This window comes from Adiantum capillus-veneris, chromosome 20, assembly GCF_014529385.1.
Source record: "Adiantum capillus-veneris isolate H3 chromosome 20, ASM1452938v2, whole genome shotgun sequence".
Lineage (NCBI taxonomy): Eukaryota > Viridiplantae > Streptophyta > Polypodiopsida > Polypodiales > Pteridaceae > Adiantum > Adiantum capillus-veneris.
This window is the reverse complement of record NC_140950.1, coordinates 115,583,677-115,589,812: the sequence shown is the minus strand read 5'-3', so window position 1 is coordinate 115,589,812 and position 6,136 is coordinate 115,583,677.

Below are 6,136 nucleotides of genomic sequence, written 5' to 3'. Positions count from 1 at the left end.
CTTAACCTGGCTTTCTATTTGCTTCAAGAACTCACTGCTTTTTGTCAGTGTAATTCTTGGCTTCTTTGAACTGCCAGCTTCTTCTGCAGTGGCTTTCCTTTTCAGGTTAGTGGAAATCGTTTGACTGTCTGTTTCCTCGTCGTCTGAGGGCAGTTCAATTTTCTTTGGTTCAGAAATGGGTTGCTCACTCCAATCCTACTTTACCTGCTCATTAACATCTGCAGCAGTAGCCCAATACAGGAATTGCCAGACATACCATGCCTTGAAAAAAGTTTGAGATTTCAGCTTGGCAGTCTGTTGGAGTACATTATGCGAGAGTATTTGAAAAAGGTTGATATGGACTTGTGGATCCAATATCTTGGCCAACAACATAGCAAAAAAAATTTCTGACACATACGTTGGGTTATTCTTAAGGCTGACTGCTTCAGCTACAAACCTGTAAGCAGCGGAGGCTTCCAGTCCTTCTACTGGAACTCCTTGAGCACTTGCCTTGCGCTTCTTTCTAGCCGTTTCATCCTCCTTCAGAGCGATACTTATTTGCTGCGCAGTTACCACAGACGGTTTGGGCTCATTAGGCATCCGAAATGCAAATGCAATGGCTTCTGGTGTCACTGACACCTTCCTACTATTTACCATAGCACTGCTAGTTTCAACATCAAAGGAATCAAGAACTTGCTTGATGATATCTGCATCAAAAGCAATCCTTGTAGCTTGCAACACAACTCGCAGATCCCAGAGTTGTAGCAGAGTCATTGTGTGATCAGTAAATACATATCGTTGGATTTTACTGTATGGAAGAACGGGAAGGCTTGCCTTTGCCTCATCAATTATAGCCTGGGTTTCCTCAAGAGTTTCCAGCATCTTCTCTGAGCGTTTCCTTCTACCCATACACTGTGAGGTCGATGACGATGAAACAGGCGAAGGAGAAGATGACTTACTTGTGTCGAAGCCGTTTCCTGGTGTCGCTGGTAAGACTGTTTGACAGTCAGCTGTCTCGTCAGAGGTCGAAGTTTGCGGCTGTAGTGAAGAAACCTCGGAGCTCGGCGATGACGAATGGTTGACAGGAGGAAAGAGTCGCGCAGGAGATTTATGGGGAGAAATGCTAACTCTCCTGACTGTTATACGTGTTCGCGCCATAAAAGCTCCACCACTCGCCGCTCCTAGACTTGTGTGCGTCGTTGCTGTCGTGGCAGACATGCATTGGACAAGACTGCGACCCATCCTTGTAATAATTACCACTGGCGTGCCATTTGACCGTTGGGCGCTTAAAATTTGGATAGTGTGTTCATACTGGGACTGAACTGATTCCCAGTCTGGTGCGATCGTACTGGTACTCATTCTAAGATCAGACTGATTTGGTCCTTCTGGTACTGGTTCTAAAACTGGAACTGGTTGCACATGAAAAAGTCCAAAAATATCTGATTCCAGTATCTCTTGATCAGCAACCTCTGGTTCCTTAGTTCCTTGTTCTAACCCAGTTTCTCTAGTCTCTGAATAATAGAGCTTGATCTTTGTTTCATTATACACTCCCGACAACATTAGTCCAGATAAATCTTTCAATCTGACTGTGCCATTGGAGAAGACCCAATCGACCTCAAAAGGTCCTGCCCAGGTAATCTTCAAATTCGGCTTCTTTGGACCCAATCTAGACTGATATAGAAGCACTAAGTCTCCTCTCTCGAATTCTCGAACTTTAATTCGGCGATCATGCCAGTGCTTCCTTCGTTGTTGAATAATTTCTTGTTCCAATATAGCCCTTTGCCTGAGTTCATCTAACTGCATCAATTCATCCAGTCTTTTCTTAAGATTATGGTTGAAGTCTAATCCATACTTCACAGCCATTCTCAGACTGGGGATTACAAACTCCATAGGAACCACAACTTCAGTACCATACACCATTCTGAATGGTGTCATTCCAGTAGTTACCCTATAAGTTGTCCTATAAGCCCATAGAGCAGTCTGAAGCTTCAAATCCCACTGGTCTGGTTTCTTTTGCACCAGCTTAGTGAGAATAGTCTTTAGTGTCTTGTTGCTACTTTCAGCCTGCCCATTGCATCTATGATAGTAGGGAGTAGATTTCCTATGCTTGACTGAAAGCATATCCAATAGGATTTCCATAGTATCATTGATAAAATGTGTTCCTTGATCGGTCACAATTTCTACTGGACATCCATATCGGCAGACAATATTCTCAAACAGAAACCTTGCAATTGACTTGGCTGTGTTGTCAGGAAGAGCCTTAGCTGCAACCCACTTGGTAACATAACAAGTAGCCATCACGATCTACTTGTTCTTCTTGGGAGTCACCTTCTTAAAAGGTCCCATAAAATCTAGTCCCCATTTCATGAATACTCCCAATGGTTGTATTGGCATTAAGGAAGTCATGTCTGTAGCTGTTGGTCGGCCCATTCTTTGGCATATGTCACAAGTTTTACAAAACCTTCTGACATCAGCAATCAATGTTTGCCACCACAGACCTGCTTGCAGAATCTTCTTGTAGGTCAGTTCGTTGGAAAAGTGTGCACCAGACTCACCATTATGCGCTTCTCAAATCACTTGCATTCTTCCTTTCATAGGGACACATCGTCGAAGTATACCATCCACATCTAGTCGATAAAGTACTCCTCCGATGATGGTAAATTTCAGGCTTTTTATGATCAGAGCTTTCTTCTGATTCTGTTTCCAATCCTCTGGAAAGGTACCTTGGGAAAGGAATTGATAAATATCATACCACTTAGGATCCACTGATTCTTCTGCTTCTAACTGAAATAAATCAGCATCCACTGGCTCATCTCTCAGAGGTGATTCTGAATATCCCTTCGTACTTCTGGAAAGAAAGTCAGCTCCACAGTGGTTTCGGCCAGGCTTATGGAAAATTTTGAATTCAAATTCCATAAGGAACATCATCCATCTTATCAGTCTACCTTGAATAATAACTTTGTTAATCAGAAACAGAAGAGCTTGATGATCTACATAAAAATGGAATAACTTCCCCAATAGGTAATGCATGAACTTCATAGCGCTAAAAACCATTCCGAGGGCTTCTCTTTCAGTAGTCGTATAGCCTTGTTCAGCCTTACTGAATCTGTGAGACTAGCAAAATAGACCGGATAGTCTGTTTTGCCATCTGGCTGAGCTAATATTGCCCCCATTGCCAATCCTGAAGCATCTACATGTACATGAAAAATAATATCTTAATTCGACTGCCTAAGGACTGGTTTACTGGTAATGGCTTTTTTCAAATTCTGAAAACTCTCCTCACGCTCAGCAGTCCAGTTGAACTTACTGGTCTTCTTTGTAAGCTCATATAGTGGTACTGCTTGAGAAGAAAACTTGTGTACAAATCTTCTATAGAAATTCACATAACCCAAGAAAGAACTCAACTCTGAAGCAGTTCTGGGTGCTTTAGCTTGCTGGACACACTGTATTTTGTCATTGGCCATCTCTATTCCATCGCGGGAAACCACATGTCCCAGTAGTTGTCCCTTCCAGACCAAAAATACAGATTTGAATGGATTCAAACAAATCCTCTTCTCCTGACAGCGTTTAAAAACCATCTCTAGGAATAGAAGGTGTTGTTCCTCATCTGAATAGACAGTGAAGTCATCCATGAAAATGGCAAGGAACCAATGAAGAAATTCATTAAACATCTCCATCATACACCGCTGAAAAGTAGCTGGTGCATTGCACATTCCAAAAGGCATCACCAGATACATGAATGCTCCCCACTCAGTGATGAAAGTGGTCTTGGCCCTATCTTCAGGAGTAATCTGTAACTGGTTATAGCCGCTATAGCCATCCATGAAGCTATACATCTCATATCCTGCGATCTCATCAAGCAACATATCAGTAAAAGGTAAGGAAAATGGATCCTTAATAGTCTGGGCATTTAGTTTCCTATAGTTGACACAAACTCTTAATTTCCCATTCTTCTTAGGAACGACGACTATGGGAAATAACCAATCACTGCTTGCTACTTCCGTAATGAACCCAGCCTTGAGAAGATTATCAATCTCCTCCTTGACCTTCTTTGCATAGTTGGGGTTCATCCTGTATCTTTGCAATCTTATTGGCCTAACATCCGTTTCAGAGGTATTCGGTGCTAATAGACTTCAGGATCTACTCCCTTCAAATCTGTATGTTCCCAGGCAAACACATCTTTATAGTTCTGGAACATTTTTCGTGCCTTTTCCTTCATTGCCGGTTTGAGGTGCTTGTTGACCTTGATCATTCTGGGATTTTCCTCTGATCCCAGGTTCCACTCCTCTAGTTCTTGATCATCTCGAAGCAACCAATTTGGTCTGCCTCCTTTTCGTTTGGTCGATTCTTCAGCGTAGTCCCAAGAAGGTCCATTCATTTCTGAATCATTATTCTGATCCAGTGGGTACTCTTCAGAACATACTGGTTCTTCCATTATACCAGTATCAGCTGGTTCCTCCATTCTTCCAGTTAGCTGAACTGTTCTTTCCCCTACATTGACTTCAGTAAACAGATCATGGAATCGTCTCTTCTGCTTGTCATCTCGCTCTTTGTTCAGCAGGACTGCATTCAAATCGACTTCTGCCAAAGGAAATATGTTCATAGCTGCTAGCATTCGCTCAATTTTCTTGGCTCTGTATTTCTGACACAACTCCTTCGGCCTCAGTTCCTTTTTCCAGCTCCTGGTGTTGTTGGTCTGGATTTTGATTCTACCACTGCCCCCTTCTATGGTCAAAGTTTGGTTTGCGTAGTCATGAACAACATGTGTTGTTCTTAACCATGGGCGGCTTGGTAGCATTCCATATGCTCCCTGCACATCCAAGACTAGGAAACTGGTTTTGAATTTCTCCCTCCCAACTCTTATCTGCATGTTTTCAATCATACCCGTCGCCTGTACGACTCAATGATCTGCCATTCTTACTTTAAATGGTGTTGGTTTCATGTTAGTGATACCCATTCTTTGCTGAAGATGGGCTCCCATTATGTTGACTCCTGCTCCTCCATCCAGTATGATGCTTGAGAGAGGTTCCCACTGCTTCCTGACCTTGTAGTCTACCTGAATAAGTGGAACTTCATCATCTCGGATAGCCATCAGGTCCACTGTTCTGGCCTCTGCCTTAGTCTTCCTACGTTGTCTGATAAAGTTGGCCACCTCAGGCAAGGTCTTTCTTATATCCTCCAGCTCTACAGTCAGCTTCTGGATTCTATCACAAATTTTCACATGAATTTCCTCTCGCTCTTGGTCAGACTGATTGTCAGAGCTTGAAGAACTGGTGTCTTTACACTGCCATTCTTCTTTAGCAGTACTTCTACTCTTTCCATCCACTCCCATTTCATTAGCTAGTCCATGTACTACAGCCAGCATGGTCTCTGTCATGGCCTGTACTGACTGATCTTTATTAGTCGATTGGGCTGGTATCTTCTGAATGACTCTAGCTTCGAAACTTTCTGGCTGCTCTGGCAGCTTCTTAGCTAAATCCTCTGTGATTTTAGCTGCTAGTTCGCGCTGCTCTTGCCACTCATCTACCACCTTTTGTTTACCTTTGGCCTTCCAAACTTCCCTTTGTTGAGCCCACTTGCTGCTGTTAGGATTGACTAGTACTTCTGAAATGTTTGGAATTTCTTCAATGATTACTTCCATGATCCTGGTAACCACCCTGACTGGGACTCGCTCTGGTGCCTTATCCTTAGTAGCAGTCGCTACCGGTGCATCTGGACATTGGGCTGCAAAATGACCATACTTCCCACAGGTATAACAATTCATGCTCCTGGTCTGGAAGTTGCCTCTTCCTCTTCCTTTGCCCATTCCTTGACCAGTACCACTGGTACCTGGTCTTTCCTCTTGAGCTACTTTGATTGGTTCTACCTTCACTGGTTCAGTGTAGGCAACCACTGATAGATCCTTTCCTTTCTTAAAATGGTGAATTCTTATGCCACAATTATTCCATAGGTGACCAAAGGCCTTGCAGTAGGTACATTGTGGACATTCAGTGGAGATGTGGTCCTTGGATTTACATCTTGAACACCAAGTCTCCATCTTTCGGACCGGCTGTCTTGTGTGGCTAATTTTTGCAATCTACCTAGCCATTTCTTCAATCTTCTTGGTGCATGATCCCTTCTTTGATTTCTCCTTTGTTCGTTCATTGGAGCTGTTCTT